The sequence below is a fragment of the Cuculus canorus genome, chromosome 2 (genome assembly GCF_017976375.1).
Source record: "Cuculus canorus isolate bCucCan1 chromosome 2, bCucCan1.pri, whole genome shotgun sequence".
In the NCBI taxonomy this organism is placed as follows: domain Eukaryota; kingdom Metazoa; phylum Chordata; class Aves; order Cuculiformes; family Cuculidae; genus Cuculus; species Cuculus canorus.
Genome location: NC_071402.1, coordinates 136,419,131 through 136,445,719, shown reverse-complemented (window position 1 = coordinate 136,445,719; position 26,589 = coordinate 136,419,131). Strand labels below are relative to the sequence as shown.

The 26,589-nt window shown below is 40.1% G+C and overlaps 1 long non-coding RNA gene across 1 annotated transcript in view; it reads right to left on the bottom strand.

Annotated features, from left to right (window-relative positions):
* Nucleotides 1–17,363: 17,363 nt before the first annotated feature.
* The window catches only part of LOC128851425 (uncharacterized), a 33,461-nt gene continuing 24,235 nt past the window's right edge, over nucleotides 17,364–26,589 (bottom strand). The window contains exon 3 of the long non-coding RNA XR_008448803.1: nucleotides 17,364–23,413. This is a non-coding gene — a long non-coding RNA (uncharacterized LOC128851425). The remainder of the gene's footprint in view (nucleotides 23,414–26,589) is intronic.

The following is a 26,589-nucleotide window of genomic DNA, read 5'->3' as shown; positions in this document are numbered from 1 at the left end:
CACACAAATCAGTCTCAGTGCCATCCTCAAGCTGATAATCTCTTTTAAAGGAATTATTTAAGTAAGTGCAAATGTCCTCATTATCTCCTTTTGGGTTGCGCCCAGTAGATATATTCATGCTGGCTCTGCAGAACGCTGTGTCAGATCATCTGACCATGTCCATCCAAATTGAAACTGGTTATGTACAACAGCCCACCTGTCTTCTCTTGGCACTGAAACACCAAGAAGTCTTACACCCAAAGAAAAGGAGAAAAAACAATATTTAGTATTGGATAAGCAATACAGAGAAATCTGGTAATAAATTTATAACCATCCAGGAGATCTCAGAACAAGAAATAATAATGTTCCCTAGAACACGTGAACAGGATTAATTAACTTCAATTATCTACCAGGCAGATGCCTACTGTAAATGTTCATCAGAATTCCTTGATAAACAATGGAGAAAGATGGAGTTTTTCACAGTATCGATCACTCAGTTTCAATATAGGTGTTCATGGTAGGTGGGATGAATAACACTCTAAAGACGCAAATCTCCATACAGGCTCCATCCAGAGAGACTAGATAATTTGCTTAGACTAGACACCTAGATTGCAGATAACTAAAATTAGGACCTATTTTTCCCAAATTTAGTTTTCACTGAGCTTATGAAATCATACGCAGAATCAAAGTTAACCATTATTAAGACTGAAATGTCAATAATTCAATTTGAATACGAAAGCTTCTGGTACAAGCTTAATCTGATCTCTGTGGTGCATATGTACCTTATGACCTTTAATTACAGAATCACAGATAACTTCACAGTGAGGTAACTGTCTGTCTGCGACACTGATGTGGATTTGCTGGTCTGAAATGAGGTTTGGAGTTTTTCTCACAAAGCCAGGAGATCTTGGTGTGACTTTCCTGTGCGGCAGGAGAAAAGGAGAGACCTTTAGAAGGCTGCCCTCATCATCTGCCATCATTTGTACTCATTACAGCAGACGTGTGGACCTTGGCTTAGAGAAAGAGGTGGAGTTATATTTCGTAAGCAAGAGAATATTCTGATCAAGGTAGGCAGTATCAAGGGAGACAGAAGAAGGATTTTCACCTTATCTAGAAATAAGGAAACTTGATAACATTATGGAAAGCTAGAACTTTCCTTCTTTTCCAGTGGAATTTTGACAATGTGTTTAGAACACCTTGTTAATCTTCTAGCAGAGACGAAGTCAAGACAAAGCCACAAAAATCTAGATTTACTGGCTGTAGCTTCTTTTTATTCCACTATATCACGTTCATACAAACTATTCTTTCACTTACATTCCCAGTTCTGTTTGCAAGTAGTAACATATATGTTGTCTGGCCATGTGCTGCAGAGTCAGTATGGGCTGGTTTAAGATTTGTGAAATACAAACACATTTAGTGAAGCCAAAAAAAAGGGGAATCTTACAAGTTTTATTTGAAAGATTTTCTAGGATAATATTATGTGTTAAAGGACACAAGTAACCATTTCTGAGATAAATTCTGATTAAATTGACTGAGTTTTAAGACAGTCTGTATTTCTATACGCTGTTTTAAAAAATGATTTTGTTGCATTTCTACTAACATAGGCTTACAGCTTTTCTAGAGTTCATGAGTACCTTTGAGTGAATGCTTATGCATATAAATCCATGCATTTGTATTTTAACATAAACATTGTTACATAGCTTCCAGAAGAATTAGCAAGGAGGTACACATAGACATGCTTTATTTTGATTTTTCTACCTAGCTAGTATTTGTAAATGCCTTATCCAGTTTCCAAGGAAGAAGAAGCTTAAACCAGGACAGCTGTTGCAGACTGTGTAAGGATGCAAAACTAGGAAGTGATCAGAAAGGCAGTGATTGTCCATTTTCCCTTGAACGTGTGGTTAATGGTTATTAGCCCAGTTCCTGGAGCCCAAAGACTTTAAGAATTCATTCAGCTTTGAAGGATCACCTAGCAACAGTTTCTGGGAAACCACTGATCTGAGGGTTTATAATTTATTACATTTTCAAATACAAGTCAAGATTGTGCAAAGCCTCACATGAGATCAAAATCTAAGCAAATCAACATTCAGCATCCAGCTATCACAATAACAGGACTCATAAAAATAAGATGCCTTAGACTACTCAAATTATATGCAGAAATTATATTCCCCAGGCATATGTGTAGACAAAGTAGTCTCACATAAAAGTTTGCTGGAATTCAGTGGTGCAGGCAACATGAAATCCGATTTGATTTAAGATATGTGTGAACAGGAAAAATGTTCATCCAGCCATCTTCAAGGCCCATACTAGTAAGGGATGTATTATACTACAGAAAGAGAGTGTTACTGCAAATCAACAAAAGGCAATTATTCAAACTGGAAGTTGACCAGGATACCCATCTGAACTTTTACTCAAAAATTACTATTTTGAGACCTAGTCCCAAATGTCCTGTAGAAAATTTTGGGGATGGGGATGACTTTTTTGCCCCTTCACTTGTTCCCCAATAAACCATTGGATTATTTCCAGAAATGTCTCATTTAGGCTTCATTTAAAAAAACAGATCAGAGAACTCCCACACTAGGCTGTGGTCCTGCAGGTTGCTGGAAGAAGGGCGGTCTGAACCTATCACATCAGGATCTTTATGTGAGTGTGAAAAGGGAATACGGAGCAAATATTCAGTGCATTTTTCAGTTCTCAAGATTTTAATCTTGTGTCTATGAGAAAAGTAGGCCACATACTGTGGAAGTCTCACCATTATCCCATACGGACAAAATGTATAATAGAGTGTTTTGACTTGTATGCCTGTAGGACTTTCTGCATACTCTTTTTCCTTTCTCTCTTTCACACACATGGGGAATATTTGTTCTTCAAATAACCCAATGTAATATAGGACTGTTAAAACTATTGCGAGAGAAAGAAACACTAACAAATTTGCCTGTGTGATGTATGTGGACTGGCACATATACATTATGTATTATTCAATTAAATGTGGTAATGATAGCATATTGACATATGAAATGATCATGTGAATAAAGAGGTGTTCTGGAGTGCAGAAATATTTGGAGTCAGCTGAGGGAGAATACATGATTTTAAGTATGGGTTTCTGAGAAAGAGAGTGGCTGGATCTCCCCCTCATAAAGCCAGCAGTCCAAACCAACCTCTAATAAACTCCAAACACAGCTGAACATAAGGTGCTTGCCTCCATGTTTTCAAGTAAAATCAGGTGCTATTCATAGTCTTCAGCTCATGAAAGAGAAGCTCATGGTCAGTCAGAGGAATGTGAGTAAACATATGGAATTCTAGAGCATCAATAATTCAAAATCAGGGACAGATTGAACAAAATGAAAAGCCAGTCTTTCTATTAACACTTGATTATGATGGCTGGGCACATTTGTTCCTGCACTGTCAGGGCAGGGAGGTATCCCTTGGTGCAGAACAAAGACAAAAGTGCGATCTTACTTTTGTGAAATGTGTCATCAACAATTGCCGGTGATAATGCCCAGAGTCTTTGCCAGACCATTGTCTTCTACCAGAATCATAGAATCACTAGGTTGGAAGGGACCCACTGGGTCATCGAGTCCAACCATTCCCAACACTCCCTAAACCATGCCTATATCTATATGTCATATATCACTTCCACCCCAGAATTAAACTTCAAGTGACAGGTAAATTTTACACGCAGGAAACCACAGCAAGAAGTGATAAGTAATTCTTCGAGTGTAGGATTCATCTCATCCAGCTCAACTTGTCTGCAGTGTAGACAGCTGTACCTGAGCTCAAGGCCCCGAGTTCCAAGAGCAATTGTTACTAGACAACTACTTTCAACTGAAATCAGTTGTGTCTAAAAATGCCTGTTTTCCTGTACTAATTATAAAAGAAGATCTAGTAACTAACTTAGGAATATATACATAAAAATAAAGCACAGGCTTGTGGGCGCGTGTCAACATTATTTTAAGTGTATTTAAAGAACCTAATAGAATTTTTAGAGGTACCCAGGGCCCAGGTTACTTGAGGTAATGTCAACATTTTTTGAGTATATTTAAAGCACCTAATGGAATCTTTAGAGGCACCCAGAGCCTAAGTTATCTGAAGTACCTGGGCACCTATTTACCTCTTTAGGCTTGTTAAACGTGTCTGTATATGTATGTATCAGAGACACTCACCTGATCCTGAGTGTTGAGCTCTTACTTCCCTGAATGTCCAGATCTCCTCCTGAGGTCAATGACTGAGGTGGGTACAGAAAGAATGCTAGGTTATGCCTAAAGCACTCTTTTTTCCCTTACCTTTTGTGACTTGTGTGTACCTAGGGATCATGTGGCAAAAATACAGTTTCTAATCACGTACCATTTCCAACAACAGCCCTTCGCCTATACTTTCTTGGTCCAAAAATCACAAAGCCATGTTTATTTTAACGTCTCTAGAATGTAAACCAATTGAAAAAATATGAAGATAAAGAGGTGGTACCACCAACTAAATAGCAGAGTAATAAATATCTGGTGACATTAGAAGGCTTTTTGCAGGATAGCAGGGGGAGTTCAGTCTCTCTGGGCTGGATTGCAAAACAGTAACTCCTTTGAGCCAAAAGAAAGAGAAATAAATTATCCTGGTGATATTTATTTACTTGCAGCATTTCTTTCAGTACCTTACTTTGACAGCTTCTCATATCATGGAAACGTTGCTTTTCAGAATCTCCTGGAGGAGCAAAGCCTGGCAGAAAAAAAGGATCGAACATTGGATAGGGCCCCTGGTCTTGTTTATACTGTGTCTTCACTGGCAAAAATGGAGAGGGTTTTAGCTCTGGTAGGTATAGCTCATGTTAATTGTCTACTCTAAAACTTTGGTGGAGACAAGACCCTAATATCCTGAAGCTAAACCTCTCCTTTGCCATCAGAAATTGTTAGGAAAGGATCCAACAGTCAATGCAGATAGTGCTATTTGTTTGTCTTTTGCCTCCATAATTCAGCCTTGTTAATAGGATAAGTGTGTTCCGTCACTCAGCATCCAGCTTTTCTTTCTGGTTTCTAGTACAGAGCTTTCTGCCTGGGAAAGGCCCCAGGGAAGGACTGTTATTATACTGAGAGGTAATTTGGAGAAGACAACCACAAGCAGAAAAGTTACATGCAATAAGGTATTTACTGTGTGTTAGTTATCTTGTTAATAAAACAAAATCAAGCAACAGAAACTTTTTCAGGCCAACTTCCCCACTTGTATTTAGGGTTGCACGCCATGGGTGCTACCAACATACAAATGGTACATATGACTCACACAGATAAATTTTTTACTGACCTCAGAGATAAGAGAAATAAGGGTATGGTCTCTGGGTGTGGATACACAGGAGACAAAGGGCATGGAGGAAACAAAATACATCCTAAAGGCACAGCATATACCTGGCAAAGGATGTGTTCAGGCATTATCACTTGAACTTGTGTGTTAATTGTTCTTCAAGGGCAAAGAGTAGCAGAACTGATAGAATCCTGTGTTTCTGTAGTATCATTCTTGAAGGACAAAAAAAGCATTAATTAAGCTTCCCAACAGACCTCTGTGTAGCTGAGCAAAATGCAGTACAAAGACATTAAAGGTCCTATTTTCAAACTTGCTCCCCAATTACTGATAGTTAATGTTATGCATCTACATTGTGCATAAGTGTTAAAGGCCATGTTAAATGGGCCTTGAGCAGCCTGATCTAGTGGGAGGTGTCCCTGCCTATGGCAGGCTGGGTGGAATTAGATATCTTTAAGGTCCTTTCCAACCCAACCCAACCCTTTCTATGATATTAAAGCATTTTCCTGAGATCTTTGCCCATTCACGCAATGAGGCTACAGTTGCCCCAGAAAACACCTCCGCAATACAGCTTCTCGGCCATAACCTCAAAAAAAATTTCTTCCCTCTTACAAAAATTATTCCAAGTCAGTGAGGTGTGTATTGGCAATTGTAAATCCACTTTGGGTATAATCTATTTTGAACTTATACTTTGGAAGGTTTGTTTAAACCTTTAGAGGAATGTGCCAGTTCTTGTTTTAGGAGCTCATTGATTCCTGCATCTTGGCAAGACAGAATTTTTGCCTTGAGCAACACAGTCCTCAGGCAGGGGATTATGGGTCTAGTGAATCCCAACCAAAAGTTATGTGCTCATTTGGCTGGTGAAATCCTTTTGGCAGGTGAAATCCTTTTGTCAGGAACATTTCTTTGACCTGATGTCTGAGGTATTCATGACCATGTTTCAGGAGGACAGGGATTCCTGACCCAGTGTGCGTTTGTAGCTGGAAGACAAGACATAAAACGTAACTGATAATGGTTCATATACAGCTTGGCCTGAAAGGTCATCTTGATTCTACATAATTCTAAATCAAATTGGGAAATGTGAAAATGATATGAGAAACCCATTTCTCATATGCTTTTTTCCATTACAGTGATTTAATCCTGTATAAGCTCAGATAAACAAGTTGCATAATGTTTGGCTCCCTATATTGAGGGCTGTAGATCTTATACTAGTTTTTAAGTGATCTGTTTCTGGTCTTTTACTAGCACTAGGTAAAGAAGGTCAGGTTTTCATATTAGAAAGGAATTGTTTTCCATTTAAGGGTCTGCTTTGTATTTGACTCCCTTCAACCTCATGGAATAATAGATGTGTAGGATTAGAGAATTTTCTGATTCTAACTAATATGCCTGATTACTAGAAGAATTGCTACAGAAACTAAGGTTAAAAACAAATAGATAAATTTGCAACAGTACAAAAGCAATGGAAAAATTGGAAAAATAAGGTGTAACCTTGAAAAGTTGCTTCAGAATACATTAATTATATTTTCATATTGCTGGAGACTAATTCTACCATATGTCTGGATTCTGTCTAGAAATTCTGAGGATTTTTCTGTATTTGCTTGGAATCTCTAGAGTTATGAGATACCTTTCAAGTCAGATACTGCTAAGCAGACCATACAGAAATCACTGCCTTATTCATGAATGGTATCTACCTGACACTATGAGAACTATCAGCAACAATGTGAAAAAGGCCTACATCTGAGATAGATATATGTATAGACTATGAATGTTCCCTTCTCTGAAAGCCTCAAAACCCAACATGAGTACCATACAGTACATAGAAGAATGCTGCTATCCTAGAAATGCCACACAGCAACACAACTGCCCCGCTGAAAAGAAACTACATTATTATTGCTGAGGGAACTCAATGGGAAGTGCTTTTCATTGCATGGCTTGGCTTTTAGTGAGATAGACTTCTGCTACTGGCTTTGCCACTGATTTGCACTGACAGCTTAGACAACCTGACAGTGCTGGCACTTGTGCATAGATCCACAGTGGCAGCACCAACGTCACACAGCACATCCAACGGTTGGATCTGGGATCTGCTGCTCATGCTTGTATCTCCCAAATGTCTGACTTTGCAGCAGAGCAGCCAAAGCTGCTGCGACACTCAGCTGTGCCCTAGGGCTGTGAGGCATCCACTCATAAAGTCCAGACAAAGGTAGAAAATCCCAGAAATCTGCTCCAACAGGATTTTTGTTTAGATAAAGAAGACCTGTCCAGAAGCATTTAGGTTTGCAGTCACACTAGTAAAGTTGTGCTTTACTAGTATAGTTTGTGTCACTTGAAGGGTAAAATAATTTTATTACACCAGAACAAAGCAATCCAAAAGCCTAAGTGTACTTAATTCCCCAGATTTATAGGAACTCCTACACCAGTAAAACATTTCCCGCATATGTGCAACCTATTTTTTGGTCACTGACCTTGAAACTAGCAAAAAAGTCTCTAAAAAAGAATATGGTGTGAATTCAGTCATCAATGGATAAGAAGTGCTTTCAGGTAATCACAGAGAAAGTCCAGTTGTATAAAGGATTATATATCAATATTATATAATACCTTTAAAGGCTTTATGGCTTTACAAAAACATGGAGTAAAAATATGGTCCTGACTTGCAATCTTTGAGTGCTTGAGAATGATGCCTTTATAACTTGTCAAAAATCAAAACCATGTAACACCTATCAACCAAATATTTGTATTGTAAAAGGCATTCTTAGTTGTCCCGGTGATCTTAGAGTTTCTATTTTGTCTTATTGCACCAGCTCATCATGTATTTTGAAGTTTTCTGTTACTGCACCTACATATGGTACATGAAAATGTCTTTATATATGTCTTTAAATAAAAGAAACAGATGGGAACTAAAAATGCTATTTGTTTATTTAAAGCCTACAAACAAAGTCAGCTTTTTCTTTCTGAGCACAGCTGCAATATCACGTTTGGTTTGTAAAATAATCCATATATTTGGACTTCATTAAATGTCAAGCCATGGAGGTCCTGTCCAGTTTGCTGTTTCCTACATATTGCAAATGCTGTTGCAGGCACTAAAAACAAAAGCATTACTTTTAAAATATGAAATTGCATGAAAGACCCCAAGTGAAGAGCAAAGTGATAAAAGAATGGGGTTATTACTATGACTGGCAATTTTCCTATTATTGCTGAGGCCACATACAGTCAAGAAATAGGAACATTTCTATGCAGAATAGCTTGGCTTGTGCCTAAGGATGGCTGGCTATGACCTTCTCATATAGAAAGACCTGAAGTGTGGTTCTGCATATACTTCCTCAGACACTTGTAAACTCATGTACTCCCTCTGCCATGCTTTGCAGTAGCGCTAGCAGCAGTACCAGACGTGCAATGGCCAGTAGAGATTGGGCCACCAAGGAAGCCAACCTTAAGCCTCACACTTCTTGTGAGTTGAGGAAGCCACCCCTAAGCTTCTCGCTTCAGCTGTGAGGTGAGAGAGCAAGCAGGAGAGGAAGCAGGTACTGTTGCCTGTCCAGGGCACTGGATGTCTACTCACCGTGCTTCAAAATGTGCCTCTCAGGGCCAGATCTGTGCCTTGCTGGCATGAAGGATGTGTGTCTGATCATGCAACTAGGCTTTTGCTGGGTCATTTTATACCAGCAGTGAATAGTGATTGATCCCTTTGGCAAATGGATTATCTATGGACTTGTGGTGGTTAAGTGAACTGCTGAGGTACTCGTTCAGCCTTTATTAACCCCAGGGCACTGGCTTACATCGTTTTTTTAGGGCGCTGGTCTTGTCTGTATTAGCAGACTTTCAATTTAAAAAGAGGTCAGTTGTCAGACACCCTAATCCACACAATAAGAACAAACTCACCTGATTAAGCCCAACTACATAAACAGATTAGGCAGCTGTTGTGCACTAACAGGCAGTGTATAATATGAGATGACACAATATGATAAACAACACACATATTGTTTGGAAATTTCTCTCTCTTCAAGTTGAGGTTAAATATTTATGGAACACACAAAGACTGACTTTTATTTGGCCATTGTCTCTGTTTCTCTGGGACAAACATTCACTCAGTAATTCTTCACACATGTTCCATTCATTCAAGCTTCATGCACACCTTGTACACTGTGGGTCAAATTCTCTTCTCAGCTGCTTTCTTTGCAAACCATTGGAAATCAGTGGATGTGGAAATGATTCACAAGCAATGAAAACAGAGACGTGCTTTTTTTTTTAACTGAGAAAAGACTTTTGGGATTATAAGCATGAATTTCAGCAGAATTTGGGCTATGATACAATGACTTTTCAAGAGAACTTAAGAAAAATGGATCTACATCCTCTTGCCATATGCTTTCTGCTATGAACATCTGCTTCCAGTGAGATCTCACTGTGGGATATTTTGTAACGCAAAAATGTGTTAAGTGACTTTTGCTCAAAGAAAGGTTTGGTCACAGACCCTTTATCCTCAGTGTTACATGTACAGTAAGACCCCAGTCAGTACATTATGTGTCTGGGGAAAATTAAATAACTACAACCAACCAGGAGACATTGATCTGAGCAGGAATAACAGCCAGGCTGCAGACAGACAGATTGGAGTTTGTTGCGAGATCTGAGTAAGATGGAACAATAACAGAAGAGAATCCGTGGAACAGAAACTAGCACAATATATCATGTGCTAATGGTATCATTTTTTTGCTCACTACTTAGCCAGTCAGTCTTTCCTCTGAAACTACAGCCTGTGGCAATTAAAGCAAGGCAAAAATACAATTTTTCCTTAAGCAGTAACTGAAATGTAAACCTGTTCATTGACAAAATTTATTCATGACCTCTGGTGATTTCTGACTTAATGGACTGAAACTTGAGGGGTTTTATGCCTTCATTCAAAATTAATACATATTCTGGATGTACACACATAATGAATATACATTAATGTAGCTCCACTTCTTAGGTTTTGATTTCCTGAAGTGTCTAATGAATCTGACCTTCAAAAATCAAATGTCGACTACTTTTTGGAAAATAAAAACCTTCTGAGGAGAATCAAGTTTGACACTCAGAATCTGAGATCATAGAATCATAGAATGGTTTGGATTGGAAGGGACCTTAAAGATCATCTACTTCCAACCGCCCTGCCACGGACGGGAACACCTCCCACCAGACCAGGCTGCTCAAGGCCCCATCCAACCTGGCCTTATACATCTCCAGGGATGGGGCATCCACAACTTCCCCAGGCAATCTGTTCCAGTGTCTCACCACACTCATTGTGAAGAATTTCTTCCTAATGTCTAAGATAAATCTGCTCCTCTTCAGTTTATACCCAATCCCCCTCATCCTATCAGCACACGCCCTTGTAAAAAGTCCCTCCCCAGCTTCCCTGCAGGCCCCATTCAGGTACTGGAAGGTCGCTATAAGGAATCTCCGGAGCCTTCACTTCTCCAGGCTGAACAACCCCAACTCTCTCAGCCTGTCCTCATAGCAGAGGTGCTCCAGCCTTCTGATCATCTTCATGGCCCTCCTCTGGACCTTTTCTAGCAGTTCCTTCTTATGCTGTGGATTCCAGAAGTGAACACAATACTCCAGGTGAGGTCTCACAAGACCAGTGTAGAGGGGAAGAATCACCTCCCTCAACTTGCTGGCCACGCTTCTTTTGATGCAGCCCAGGATACAGTTGGCCTTCTGGGCTGTGAGTGCACACTGCTGGCTCATGTCAAGCTTCTCATCATCCAGCATGCCCAAGTCCTTCTCCGCAGGGCTGCTCTCAATTATGTTGCTGTCCGTCATGTATTCAAACTGTGGATTTTCCCAACCTAAGTGTAGGATCTTGTACTTGGCCTTGTTGAACCTCATGAGATTCAGACAGGCCCACTCCTCCTGCCTGTCCAGGTCCCTCTGGATGACATCCCATCCTTTTGGTGTGACAACTATATCAGCTTGGTGTCATCTGCAAACTTGCTGAGGGCACACTTGATCTCACTGTCTATACTGCCAATGAAAATATTAAACAGCACTGGTCCCAGTATGGATACCTGAGGGACACCATTTGTCACAAGATCTCTATCTGGACATCAAGCTGTTGACCACTGAATGTAACTATCCAACCAATTTCTTATCCACCAAACAGTCCACCCATCATATTCATGCCTCTCCAATTTAGAGAGAAGGTTATTGCAGGAGACTGTGTCAAAGGCTTTGCAGAAAAACAGATAGATCATATCCATTGGTTTGCCCATGTCCATTGATGTATTCACATCATCACAGAAAGATACCAGGCTGGTCAAGCAGGACTTGCCCTTGGTGAAGCCATGCTGGATGCTTTGAATCACCTCCCTGACCTCACATCACAGGCACTGGCGTATTTTATGTGCTTTTGCCTCTGATGATATCACCTGGCAATGAATTCCTTCTATGATTTTTATGTATGAGTCACAGACTTGCATATCACCCTAAGGAGCTTGTATCCAAGAGATAGAGAAACTGTCTCCTCTTGTTTATTCCCCATGCTACATGTGTTTGCATACAGCCATTTAAGTTGTGCCCTTGATGAAGCTGACTCACTGGCTGGAGTGTCTGGAATTCCTTTGTGCTGCTCTTTAGGTGCTTTCCTGCTGACCTGTGATCCTTCTTCAGGCTCTGGGCATCTGTTGTTGGCACTGTCACCAAACTGGTAGGAATGGGATGGACTGAGGCTCCCCTTCTCTGACAGCTTTAGGTTGAAGTGCTTTTCACCAGGTTGGCAAGTGTATGACCAAAGATGCTCTTCCCCTTCCCTGACGGATGAACCCCCTCAGCCTGCAATACACCAGGCATCTCAAAGCAAGTCCTATGCTCTAAGTAGCTGAACTCCTGGCTCTGGCACTAGTCCTGTAACCATTTGTTGGTTCCCCAGAACAGGATTCCCTTTGTCTGGGAGGACTGAGTCACAGTATTTGCACTGGTTGCTTTTGATCAGACCTTCAGATTTTGAAACCAAGTTGATCAAGTCCATCACCAGAGGAGTTGAGGGGGAAAAGAGAGTTTCTGGTACCTTATCTTTTGTGAAAGTCATACAACTCTCAAAAATTTCCTCCATGATGTTGCTTAAGTGGATTCCTGTAACTTTGCAAACACACTGCCAAGACCAACGTTCCTTCAATACACCTGACACAGTGAGGATGGTGGCCTAGGAGGTGAAGAAGTTAGGTTATTTCAAATAGAAGTTACTCTGAAACCAAATAATGCTAGATTAACTTTACACACAAAAATTTGAAGTCTGAGTTCTTCCCAATCAAAACATTTGAAAATTGGGAAAATCTGTGCAAACTGCAAGACCAGCAGCTCACTGTGGTTTTGTAACATCGGTGGAAGTCACCTACCGAAATAAGCTTGGAGAACTGAGCAGATTTGTCTTTCTCTGTCACAAGGTGGAAGAGCTGCAAGCACAAACGTGGCATTAGAGGGGATATTCAGGTGCCTAATTGTAGGTGACTAGTGCTTTTTCGGATGAAAAAGCTCATGTGGTCTGACAGGTATATGGGAACATGACCTTCTGCAATGAGGCAGGATAATGTAGGGCATCTGACACTGTGCTGGATATACGTATTCAGGCACCCAAATCTCTCTCTAGGTGTCTTCAAGTGAGACTAATGTGGCAGCTTGCCCTTCGAGCTTTTAGAAATCCATCCCTGAATAGCTTCACTGTATCCCCAAAGGTGATTAGCAGGCCTAAGGTGAACTAGCACATGGATTCAGCAGCACAGAATGTGATTAGATTTCCAACCCGAGGCTCATTCAAATTTTTTGTGCTAGTATGCGTATTTTATGCCCCGAATCACTGTGGGAGTATGCACTAAGCTAAACCCTACTATTCTCCCCCAGGGCTGGGAGCTGAACCAAGGCTGTGGAAATGTACCCTCTTCCCTTGCAGGGAGATCTGACCCACTGTCCCATGTTTGTCCCTCACACTTTTGTTCCAGCTGCCCTTTCTCTCCTCGGATGTTTCTGCTGTCTCTCGTCTGTCATGCTACCAAATGCATGAAATGCTCCAGCTTTACACAACTATGTATGATAAGTTGAAGCACATTTTGTTGTGCCAGAAGAGGTCTAAGCTAATTTCTGTGACTGCTTTAAAACAGATTAAGAGAGCTGGGGCAAACTGCTCCTATCTGCTCCGGGGTGCTGATGTTGATGTGGGACATCCTCTCTTCTCCCTCCCTTGTGGCCAGCATGCAGACCTGAGCCTGGGGCAAGCTCCAGCACTTGCTGGTTGCAAGCTGCCTCCTCTGCACTGGGAGCCAGCAGCTTTTTGGGTGCTCCTGGTGTTAAGGCTCAGTACAGCATGAAAGCAACCTTGTCAGTCAGGGAGAGAAGTGTTATTACTCAGATCAAAGTCAGGATTTGTTTCCTGTTCTGAGACATAGCTAGAATTATTGCTTTATATCTTATCTGTCATATTAAAGTTTTGAGTGACTTTAACTCAAAATAAAATACTTTAACTCATGCAATTAATGTTTTTAATACATTTCAGCATTTAAATTTATTATCCTTGACTGTGGCATAGAAGTAAAGAAAAAGAGAGACTGAGAGTCTAACTTTATTGCAAGCATTAAACCATGTATAAATTATAAGGATTCTGGACAAGGGGATTATAATGTGATCTCAAATTATTAAAAGGCTTTAACACACTAAGAGAGTTCGCAGCCTTTGGCGCTGCTAACGTAAAATGTTTCAGTAATGCTTAAACAACTTTTCTGCAGATCCTCCTTTTTTTATTTTCTTTGATCATAATTCTGTATCCATAGCAGTAAATGGAAAAGTTATAAGCAGAGGACCAGAATACCACACCTGGGTTGGCCAGGCACTAAAACAAAGAACTCTGGCTTCAAATCATGTCATTCGTCTCCCAGTTGCCTCTCAGCTATCATAATTCTCAGATATTGAAAGCTTAGACATGTTGTCCTGCTACTTAAGAAAAGAGTAAAGTATTGGTATGGCTTTCTACAGCATTTGCTACTGGGAAAGGTTAAGAACACTCCAGCTAAATAAACCAAAATAATCTCAAGCTCTAATTGGCCAAAGTAGAGGGTAATTAAGAAAATCCACCACACTCACATAGCACGGTATTGTCTGTGCAGACAAGCAAACAGAAGAAGCAGAAAGCAGGAGACTATCATTTGAAATTCCCCTGAGAAAGGTGGATGACTCCCAGGTGTAGAGCACAGGCTGTTACCTGGAAAATTGGGATGAGCCAGAGAATGAAGTCGTATTCAGGCTGAGGGTGGAGAATCCCAGAGAGGCTAGAATAGCTCCACTAGCAGGGTAGCTGCTGCCCCAGCAAAAAAAATAGAGGATATAAAAGACCAAAGTTGAGATAAGCAGGAAATGAGCAGCCTGGATTAACACGTGCATCTGAGGGTAGGATATCAGATGATAACTTCCACCCCAGGCAGTCCATGGAAAAACTAGGGCAAACAGACTTTACAGGGCACAAATGCAACCTCTGCTTTTGTTCAGGTTACCAAAAAAAAGGGCAGGGACAAATTCTGAAAGATGAGGAAATTCACAGTCAAGGCAAGATGTAGAAGAGAAAACACTGATGTGAGGGCCAGGGGACCTCTGCAACCAAGAAGACCCAGTGAAGCTCTGGTATTTTTCACCACTCAAAGACCCTAGTACATGGAGTACAGGACTCATTTTTGAAAACTGAGAGCTCTTCTTCACCAGAATTGAATATCCGGGCATATAGTCATCTTCTTTGCTGTCTTTATCTAACCAAACATCTTGCACAATAACCATAATGAGCTACCTCTTTTCTGCAAGATATTCAAGCACAGGAGGATACCTGAAGCAGATCTTATTGCTTGTGTCTTTCATAAAAGAACTGCTGGGCCATCACAAAACACTATAGCTTATGTACTGTGGTCTTTCTATAGCTATCATTCATTAACTTGGCACCTTGCCTTCCACTGATTCATGGATATATCTTTCAAAATGAGGCCAATGACAGCGTGGACAATAACTGAACACACAGGTGTTTCATTGTATAATAAGTCGAACAGAAGTACACCTTTGTGCCATACATCTTCTCTGTGGCTCCAAAGCTTAAAGCAAATATGAATAAATTTAACTCTACTTCACTTCCTAGGGAGGCAGATTTCTCTGTTTTATAAAGAGGTAAAGCTGGGCACAAAGGGCAAGATTTTCAAAGATATTGAAGTGCCTGAAGATGAAGAAATGCCTTTTGGGATTTGCAAAAGTGCTTATGCAGAGTAGGTACCTGCCTCCCACTGAGATCAGTGTTTTGTATCTGTTCAACAGATGCAAATCTGACAGCTGGCTCTTTTAGAACAATATTTGCTGAGAGTAAATCAACTGCATACAACAGAGAATGGATACAGGACCCATGCTCCACTTTCCTTCTAAGATAACCCTAAAGTAACTTTCACGTGTTGCAGAGATCACACACTTCTCTCTACAGTTGGCTTCTATCCACCATTGATCAAGCTGTGCCACACTTGGCTGCTCTCTTGACATAACTCCACTCTCTCAAGGAGCTCCTACAAGTCCCTCAGGGGAATCTTATACTATTTTTCCTAAAGCAATTGCCCGTAGCAATCTCATCTGCCTTTCCTACAGCAGTCATTCAGCATCCAGTCACAGATTAGCCTTCTGTTTGAAATAGTTACTCTATGTTTTAATGTCTGAAGATTTAAGAAATTTTGAATGCATGCATTTTAGGTATCCAACCTCTGGCACCTTCAGAAAAGGGTATCTGGAGGATCCTGGATTGGGCCTCTGGAGACTCATCTTCAATCCCAATACTGGCTGATGATTTTCTGTATGAATTTAGCAAGTTACCTAGGAAGAATTAATTCACAAAAAGACTATGGTATCAAATGTAAAGGCTTACATACCAGCAAAATTCCAGTTCCACCCAAACTTCTCAGGTCCACTTTGCTTTTTCATCAGAAAGAATCTAAACTAACATGTCCCATCTCCAGCAAAAGGACGGTCTGGTGGTTGGTCAGAGAATGTAAGAGTGAACATCAATCTGGAGCCAAGCAGACAGTAAGGAGAACACTCAAGTCCCTGTCACTGACCTGCAGTCTCTCTGTGTATTTTAACCAGTGGATATTTAATGCAGTGCTCAGGTTTATGATAGTAATTTGCATTTTATGAGTAATTTCAGGTAAACATGTATCTCTACCTATGGTCCTACTCAAATGATGATTTTTGTATGCAAACAGTGAAAGACTCTAAACAGCTTCAGTGCTGTTCCTTTTTGTGTGCTTGTGACAACGAGATTTTTGGCTCAAGGGCTTGTGCTACCGACACAGCTAAGCCCACTCCAACCCTCCCAGGCTGCAGTGTTGGTGCTGTAATCCTGAACATGGGGCTTACTACTGAAAGACACACTCTGGGTTCGAGGAGTGAAAACAACAATTGAAAAATAGCCTACAGCAAAATTCCTTACCTGTGGATCTAGTGCTAACGTTCCAGGCTTACACACTATTTTATTTGCAGTCATACCAGATATATGAGTTCCCAAGAAAACATCTCTCATTGCCATGAAATGTCTGATACTTCATATTTAGGCACAAAGAAAGACAAATAAATTTACGAAAACATTCTATTCCCTACTTAGCCCTTTTGTGGTAATTGAAACAAAACCCCATATACATTGAGAAGGGAGGCTCCTCAGTGCATGCATATGGGCTGGCTCTGCATTCGGTTCAAAGGCGAACACAGCATGGTGTACATGGGAACAGGCCACTCACTGGCAAGCCTTCCTCCTTTGTTCAGTCACTCTCTAGCTCAAAGGAAATTTGGAAGACTGAGAATTCAACATTGAAAAATAAGCAAAGAACTTTAATTGCATACTCATCACTGTACGTCATAAATGTCGAAGAGACACTTTCAAATTCAAAACACATTTGAAACCACAATCTTGCTATTGATATTTTTTGTTTTTAAAAACAGAAAAAAATTAAAATGCATTTACTTTTCTCTGTCAATAATGTTTATTCATTGTTGAGAATTTATACACTTAATTCATTGTGAACAGCAAAACAAGTTGGTTCTCCATTCCTCCTCTCTTTCTACTGTTTTCTGTTTGCTGGTAGTAAACAGCACAAAACCTTTTTATTTGTAAGTACTTCATTGTTATAATCTTTAAAATACCTTTAAGGAAAAAATTGTCTGTTTATGCTGAATTCTCTATGTCTCTACACACACAGAGACACAGAAATACAGAAAATGTCTTGAACTTGCATAGCCTGACGGCCACACCAGTTTCCACATTCCAGAGGGCTCCGATCATGAGCAGAGGGAAGTTACACAGCAAAGCAAGAAGGAAAAAACAAATGCCAGCATTAACTTCAGTGCTTTACTTGAGCAGATAATAAGCAATTGGGGCAAAATAAGCAATAAAATCTTTCTACAGTTATTAAAACCTTGACTAACAAAAGCCACTCAAAGAAAAACACTTCTTAACTTAAGTGCTAGCACCTGATCTCATCCATGATACAGCACATGGGCTGATTAAACATCAGAAAAGCGGAGTCAAATCCTTCCCCATTCATGTTGCTTACAGATGATTATAGCAAAAAATCTGTTCCAAATCTAGTTCCAGTCAAAATGACAGAATGTTTTTTTTTAATTGATGACACTAAGAGACATTGAAATATATAAATGGGGCAATTTCATCTTCCAAAGACAGAACCATCACAAGTTTGGTAATTTGATATAGAGATAATTTAAAATGAGGCCCTGGATTAATCACTTTTGGAAGTGATTCTCTACCAACTTCTCCCAGCCCCCTCCCCTCTGCCACCAACTCATTGAAAGTGTTTCTTGGCAGGGCAGGCTCTTACTGGCTCCCCAGCCATCAGGAAAGTATACATCAAGATGTTTCTTTACTGCATTTATTAAAAATTCCAAAAGCTTGCCCCAGGCAGGAGATGGTATACTTTTGCTGACGAATGGTACATGCCGCTCTTAAGGGCAGCACTCCCTGCTATCTGCCGTTGTTGGCTGCAAATCTGCCCCAGCACCATCAGAGCCTTCAGGTGGACTTCATCAGTTGTAGTCATCTTATCAGCTAGGCACAGCCTCTCCTAATGGCTTGATAAATATTCTGGCATCCCAGTATCACTATCAAGAGATTCAAATCATGCCCAGTACTTACTGCTGCTATTATTACAGAGTTATTTCCAATGACTCTTTCACTTATCTCTGTAACCAGAGACACTGAATAGTTCTTTTTATGTCTCCACTCCTGGTCACCGAGACCAGAATTCATATAAAACTGACCTCCATCCGGACGGGAAAACACATTGCCCATGTGAAATCTGAAGTATAGATATAGTCTGTGTGAGGAATGCATTCCCATAATCCCCCCTCCCAGCTTGCTAATGTGAACGTCTGCTGCACCTGATTATTTAATTTCTGACATAGGAACACCTATATCCAAATCTCTCACATGGCCACTCTGTGTTGAGATGGGTCTCAAAGCAGATGTGGGTGAAATAGTTTATTTTTTTATTTTTACAATCCCAGCATCCCAAGCTAACAAAAAACATATATGTATTTTGGCTTCAGTTAGAGGAATCTGATAGCTGTCCTACTGATTTCAACCATTGTCATGCTAAGCCTTCATCTTTAATCCTCCTCCCATCCAGCTAGGCTCTAGCTAAGATATTGTTCCGCAAATAAAATTCTCACGATTTCTGTTTGAGACTCAATGTTTTAATCTCAAATCAGGGAGAAGAATGAGGTAATAAATAAAGTGGACTTGCCATTTGGGGGTGTTCAAGTGAAATCCTTTATGATGAAATCCTGGTACCACTGAGAAAAAGTGTAAAACTCACTAGTACAGGGAAGTTTTACATGTAACCTATAACAATCTCTAGATTGGCCCCAGTTTTTCTGAGAAAATCAGGGCAGTTAAGGTAAAAATGTGTGAGTTTTGATTTCTTTTGTTTCTTTTTCTTTGGAATGGCTCATATCCAGCATAGGAGGACTGAGAGGAGCACCGTGTGGTAAAAGAGGCAAAGGCAAAGGCAAAGTGGTCTGTGTGGTAGACCCTGATGTGGAAACAATGAGGAGATGGGTTGGAGGGATGTGAAAAGGGTGGAGTGGAACCATGGTGTGGGAGAGAAAAAGTGAGATGAACCAAGATAACAAATTAATGGAAAGACTGAGTCAGGGAGGAGAAAAAAAATAAGTTGAGTAAGAAAGAAATGAGTCAAGAAAAGGAGGAACAGGTAAGATGAAGCAAAAGAAAAATACAACACATAGATGAAGAAACAAGGTTTAAGTTGGAGCCTTTTTCAATTTTCTCTTAGGCTAGGACAATAAAGCATGTACGTCAGCATATAGCATCACATGGCCACAGGCCAAGCAAAGATGACTGACAGATTAGTCAACTGACATCATGAGAAATAGACACATAGAAGAAAATCACATTTAAGCTGACAGAATAATTACTTTCACTGCCCCTCATACAGGCCGCCTCCGGCAGGAACCTGACTCCCAGACCAAAAGATAGGGAGAACTATCACCACATATAGATGTGTTTTTCTTCCTTGTTAGATTTTGATGCACTTCTTCCATTCTTTGAGTCAGAAAACCATGAGAACAGAATGTATTCTATGACCAACATGCAGCCAGGATGAGTATTTCCAGAACCAGAGAATCATTTAATAACATCTGCAATCAAGATGTCTGGGGCGGAGTTGTTTTTTTTTAAATCTGCACCCTCTGCAATCCTTGCTGTTGATATAGAGAGCTGTTTACATTACACAGAAGCTTCTCTTGAAGAATAGAAACAGGCACTGGTATAACCAACCCTTCCCTTCTTTCCAGGGCTTCCTGTTGTGATGGGACATGGTTGTGAGAGATGAGAAAAATTGCAACTACCCTGCAGGGAGCCCCTCTATGTTTAAACTACTTGGTGCTTTTCAGCTCCAGACCCAGTGTGAACACTGATAACCATCATTTGATGATTTGAGGTTATAACAATTGATGTGCCCTGTTCAATTGGAGTCCTGGTAGTGTCTTTCACTTTCACCAGAGTTAAGACCTGCCTTTGATAATAACCACATTAGCTAGCAAGGAAAGTTATGCGTTATTATAAAGCTTATAAAAGGAAAAAATACTATAGCTTCTGTGCACAAATAATCTATCTGTGTTTTTTTTTCTAAATTCAATTTGTGATGCAGAATGTGCATTTGCCTTCAGAACAGTGAAGGTAAAGAACTGCCAACTTAGATCAGCTTGTGTTCAAGCTTTTATCTTACTGTTGATTTTGCTTCTTATGCTCAGGCAGGTGACGTCTTCCAACTGTGGCGTGTCCAACATATATTGACATTTTTGCTTTGTCCAAGGTTAAAGTCAAAGTTACTGAACAAGAGATATGATAGACAATGAGGCTGTCAGTGTTGCCACCGCAACAGTCTTACGCACAGTCTCCTGAGCCTGTTTGGTGTAGGTGTTAGATAAGGAAACATATGCATTTTTCCACTCTTTCCGATGACAAAGGACTGGCCTTGACTGGGTTCCTCTCTCCTGCCAGCTGCTTCCTGTGACTGTGCCGATGGCAATACCTCATTCCCTTGCACCCTGCCAACTTCTCCCACATGCCTGGGCCATCCCAGCTCTGCCTGCACTGCTCAAAGAGATAGTTGACGGATCTTCCCACCCTGGACTTGTGACACAGCAGCTTGACTTGAGATGCAGGCAGAAAGGGAAGTCTTCTCTAGGTAGAAAAGACCACCACCATCAGAGCAAGTTAGTCAGGCTTCAGGATATACAAAACTCTGCCTTTCCTTACTCTCCATCTCTCTCCAGAAATTCCTACTGAATAATGAAACAGAGAAAAACTCTCTTGATATGAGACTGCTTGTCCTATCAGACACTACAGTAGCGCAGAATAGTAGGCTTTTCTTTGATGCCCCCTCCCACCACCTGCATCTCAGTTTAGCCTTTATAATCACACAGATCAGCCTTTCAGAACCAGAGAGGGAGACGGGCTCAGAGGAAAATTACAAACCACAGCAGGATATTTTCTGGGCATAAACGTTCTCAACCTCAGAGTGATCAGCCAAGCCTTTGGAGGGATGCATCACCAGTCAACATGTCATGGCAAAATCTGACAGTACAGAGTGTTCAGCTGTTTATTCAGAGAATATATTTGAATAATGAGTACATTCAAGAAACCATGCTGCTGCTGCGCTCATGGAAAAAAAGAGCAAAAGGCTAACTTTTGCCAAATAAATTATGTGCTGCAAATTATTCTTTTTCCTTAGAGCTCTGTCTGTCCCAGGAGTAAAGAGCTAGCAAAGGAACTCTTTACCCAGAAAAGTAGTAACTTGGTAAACAGGATTTCCTGCTCAATATTCAAATGTGAGGACAAGCAGAATTATCTTGTTTCTAAAGTGTGCAAATAGAGGCAGTAAAGATGTATAGAGGGCATACAGGACACTCAACATAGCACTTTTCTTTCATCAGAGGCTATTTTCAGAAATTATGAAAGCAAAATTAGAATTGTATGCACATTTACAGGGATTGAGAGCATTCTCCATGTCTACTGGCTTCAGCTTAGCTGTCCCTCCAAGATCCAGGTGTTACATTGCTGAAATTCTCTGGCCTGTACTTGAAGGCCTGAAAGTTTCACTCTCCTTCTCCATAAAAACATCCACAATGAGCTTTTTGTGGGGACCTAAACTCTTTTCCTTTCCAAAACCTGGTTGCTATGTGAATTTCTCGGGTTTGACACCTAAGATTTCTTACAGAGCCAGTAAGTGGAATTTACCCATTTGTGGTCCAAGAGGTAGCAGCTATGAGAGCTCCTAGAGATAGTCAAAGATATCTGAATGCAGCAACCAGCTCTTTCCCAAGGGAACTACTTTTTAGAGGGGTTTTCACTAAAAATCATATTCCTTCTGGACTTCTAGCCTCTTTCTTTACTTTTTCTTTATGAGTAAATTCCCTTTTTTGCACCACTTCTAGATTATTGTCCTCCTTCTAGCTTCTGTATAGGCAAGGTCAAGAGTATCTGTATTCTCAGTATCTTTCCATATTACTATACTTTGCTTTCACCTTTCCCTTCCTACCATTTCTTACTCAGACCAAATGCAGAGGAAAAAAGTCACTGACAAAAATTATCTGTTTGTTCCTTGCCTTGCACAGCTCTCTGCTGCCTAGGGCCATGCCCAGAGCTGCTGGCAGATACTGCACAGCTGAGTATACATGAGTAGCCACGGTAGTTCCCACAGTTGTGATACCTCCAGATCCAGTTTGACGGGATGGATATACATCTTGGTTGCTCACATATACCTGGGAAATGCTTCTCCCAGAGTGTCTTCAGAAACAGATTATCACTCTGCTTGTTTCTCTGCTGGCCTGTGAAGAAGGCCTTCACCATTTTAATGACCCTGACCAAATCCATAAGCTCAAACGTTGTGTACAACTCCTTCCTGTTCACCTTCTTCTCCTAGGAGATTAGGGTTTGACTTGAATGGGAACTATAGTCACTACACTTTCAAAGACTACCTTTGTTTTTTAAGTGTCTCTGCTTAGGAGACTACTTCAAGATCTGGAGTTATTTTTTTATGCCACTCTTGCAGATTGTTGTCTATATAGGCTGATGTCAGGGCATTTTTCCTGAATAAAGGCTTGCAGAAGTTTGATTGTTTCCTTATGCCAAAGGATAGTCAGTATCCTCTAGCCCATTTCATTGTATTTCATTATTCATCTACAGCTGTGGTTCTCATTTATATAATCTTCCTGTGTGGCCTCTCCTAGGCTTCCTTACATGGATGTTATCACACGCCTTCCAAATCGAGCTCTACTGGATGGCTGGTGCTAATGGAGTCGAGCACTTTCTCTTTCTTTCATCTAGTGGTACATTGGCTCTGAAAATGAGAATATAGATTGCTTAGGGAAAAAAGTTCTGATTGATTATTTTTAGTTTAGTCTTCTGCTGCAATGGGTGAAGCAGCTTGCAAAAGGCATGATCACTGCTGAGCAGGAACAATGAAGAAGTATTATTTGTGTGCAGACTTCCCCACAGACTCTATCTTTGACGCCAGCTTAAAATGTTCCCAGTCACTGATGCATGGAAAATGTTCAGGATGCAGTAGACAGTTCTAAAAACAGCAGAATCAATCACCTGGGAAACAAGAAAAACAGAAAGTCAAGTCAAAAACTATTTCAGTTATTAAACAAACACCACCCACCTGTAGGCAAATGGCTAGCAGCCTGAAGCAATATGTGTAAATCCTTTTTAGGAGTTCCAATATTTTTTTTTATGTAAGGGAGAGAATCGGCTCCTCTTGTATTCTCTGTGTGATATTCAAAATTTGCTGTATGATGGTAAAACTACAGCCCCCAACCTGTGTTCCTCAGTATAATTTTTAAGTTGGTGTTGAAATTACTATGTGTTTGTGAATCAAGTTGGGTAGAAACAAGAATTAATCTAACTTGCTAGAAAAATCAAACCCAGGCTCAAAACTGGCAACAAATGAGAGATATGATTCTCATACTTTACGCTCAGTCCCAGAGGTTCTGGAGCCCTGTTAAAATAATCAGCAAAATAATTGCAGTTGTGGAAATCCAAATCTCAATCTGAGGACAACATAGGAGGTCTAGGTCTGAGCTCTTTCAAATGGTACATATAGAGCTAGAGTTAAGTCTCCATCAAGTTCGCTCTTTTCTTAGGTTGGTTCAGGAAATAGTTTATCTTCAAATAATATCATAAATTTGCATTCTTTTAAAATAAAAGTACAAATTCCACACAGAAAAGGTACAGAAAGTGTGGTTCCTACTTGTGTGCCTGAGTCTGCCTGATGGAAACCTTCACATTACGTTAACCTATCTGGGTTATATTCAACATAAGTAATTAGCTAAAAGGAAGACTTTAAGCTGGTTGTTAAGGCTACTTTTTGGGCACTAAAAAAAATGGATATCACTGCATAAAGTTTACCTACAGGCTGTCTTGATACTGGCCAGATAAAGGTCCTTCTGTGTCTTATAATACCTTTCCTTATGGGAAAGGTAAGAAAACTCTCACTGCTGGCTGTGGGAAGGAAAAGGACTGAAATGTTTTGCATCTCAGTCCTGGGGTGGGAAGCAAATCTGGGGTGACTTTATGTTTTTCTGTTATCACAGACAGAAAAGAACACAGTCTCACAGAGTGATTTGTGGGCATCAGTGTGGCCATCTATGGCCAAAGTTTTAAATCATTAGTTCCACTCCCGGGCGCCTCCAATTCTGGTATTTTCAGGGCAGTAGAGAGGTTATAAATGTTCGGCCCATCTGATAATTAGGCCCTTGAGAAGCCCATTCATTTTGAATTTCCCAGAACAGAGGCACCTAAAAATCATGACACACAGAGAAAATGTAGTTTTAAATATATAACAATCATGTTTTGATTTATCTTGAAACATGTGTACAAATCACAATAGAGAATTACCCTTTCATGAGCACCAGTAAAAGTGATGATGATAAAAACCCCTCATTGTTTTTCCTGAAAGGGAATTGCTCAAGGTTAAGAGAGGTAACCTTTGAACTGGTGCATGTTTTTAAACCAGAAAGATTAAAAGGTCAAAGTTGAAAAGTATATATTTTAAATAGCACCAGATGGCTGCGGTGCAAACACAAGGCTGAATTCAAACTGTTGTGCAGTTCAAGCACATGCATTTGCAGGGACCCCATGGGTGAATTACAATCTCTGTGTACACTGCGGCTCTCCATTATCTGACATACACCTACGTCTACTCAGTATTCAGCCAGGGATGACTTTTCTTTCTTAATGGCTGTTGGATGAATAGGGCCAATTCTTCAGCCATGAGAGATGAGAACTGGATGCATATCCAAGGACAGAGGTTAGCCCACAGCCCAGTGGCTTTCAAAATTTTTTTGATTTGTGGACCCCTTACCAATTCTCTCAGAGAAGTGGAAACCTCAGTGAAAATTAACACATGTGGATTGTTACAGAATATTTATGAGCTTGATTTTCACAGTCACCTTTTGCAAACAATTTCAAAGTTCTCTGAAGATCCCAGGCTGAGACCATCACTGAAAAAAGACTCTTTCACACTCCATCTAATTCTCCCTTCACAAAATCTAGTAGTTTACCTTAAAAACATCCTTGCTCAGTTTCACTACTTGCAAAAATGAATGCAGATGTACAGGTTTGATTTCACCTCACACAGTCATTTGAAGGTTAACCTAATTTCTTTTGCTCTTTAGTTCTCACATTTATATGTCAGCAGATATTGGGTTTACTCCCTCCCCCTCTCTCCAGTCATTTTTCTTTCAGACAGCTGTGCAAAACTAGCTGTAAATTATTTGATAATCACTCAGGATAATTTTTTTTCCAGGGTTTATGGTGTGCCATGATCCTATCATCTTGTTGTCTAATTTGAAAAAGTCTTTTTCCATGTGGTAATAATTCTGTGTGTTGATCAACTAGATTTATTGCCTATTAAATTGACAATTAACTTGGAATAATATTAAAAATGAGAAATCCAGATTACACGTTATCGGGCCTCAGTCCTTTCCAAACCAGTCTTAATTCTCTGATATCTTGTAGTCTTACCCTTGCTTAGGATGCTGAAGATGTCTCCTCCATCAGCGGCTGAGACCCTTTAAAATACAGAGTCAGAACTAAGAGTGCAAAGCAGCCTTCATACAAGCTCTGCAAGCTATTATCCTTTTTAAATATTCTTTCTTTTATGTCTCCCTGCTTATTCAGTTATTTTTATTCTTTGATTGCAGGCACATTGAGAACAGTCCATTTGTATCACTGTGCTTGTATCTCACATACAACAACAGTCTTTGAGTACTACTGCAGTAAAAATGTTAAAGAAAGAGAAGAATGATTCCTAGGATACAGTTCCTTCAATTCAGTGAGATTTTTTCAGCACTTCTCTATGCCCTCCATTGCCTTTCTGATATGATACGGTTCACTAACAGGTGAACAATGCAAAGTAAAGCCATAAAAGATGCAAAATTTTCATTTTATAAAAAGCAATATTTTGCTTTCATACTTCCAGGGCAATAATATTGATGCTATAGTGAAGTCCTTAATTTAAGACATAAGTGTCTTCTTTCCGAACAATTTTGGGTTTTTTTTCTGTTCTGTTCACTGAAGCCGAAACATTTTCTATATGCCAGTATAATGACAAGGTTTTTCTTCATATCTTTCAGACAAATTACACTTATTAATAGTAGGACATGCGTTTACACATAGCAATCCTACAACTAGTTCTTCTTATTCTTGTGTGAACTAAAAGAAGTTCACACAAAAAAGAGTTCCAAGCAGTGCAACAATTAAAATCACAA